Source organism: Bison bison, unplaced genomic scaffold (genome assembly GCF_000754665.1).
Source record: "Bison bison bison isolate TAMUID 2011002044 unplaced genomic scaffold, Bison_UMD1.0 scf7180017848607, whole genome shotgun sequence".
Taxonomy (NCBI): domain Eukaryota; kingdom Metazoa; phylum Chordata; class Mammalia; order Artiodactyla; family Bovidae; genus Bison; species Bison bison.
In genome coordinates this window covers 11,283-11,738 of record NW_011479180.1, presented here as the reverse complement: position 1 = coordinate 11,738, position 456 = coordinate 11,283, and positions in this window count along the sequence as shown.

The window sequence follows — 456 nt, the reverse complement described above, 5'->3', positions numbered from 1 at the left end:
CAGCTTGATGGACGTGAGTCTGAGTGAATCCGGGAGTTGGTGATGGACAGGGAGGCCTGGCGTGCTGCGATTCATGGGGTCGCAAAGAGTCGGACACGACTGAGCGACTGATCTGACCTGATCTGATCTGAAATAACAAGAATCAAGCATGTATCCTGCTTTCTCTGGGTGAATTGTACTTCATGGCAACAAAACACAAGAGAGGAGAAAGTTCTTTTCATAGAAGTATTTTAGCTAAGGAATGAAGAACGAATGATAAGAGTACCGCATTTTGAAATTCCTAGTGAATTTCGGTATTGACATCGGTATTGACTGCTAGCATCACAAAAAGAGATAATCAAATGTTATATGCCTCTTGATGGAAAAAAAAGCATATTATCTATGAAATTTTTTTGCTGTAAATCAAGCCTAAATCTGATCACATTGGAGCTCGGTGGGTAGAGTCTTCCCTCTGAT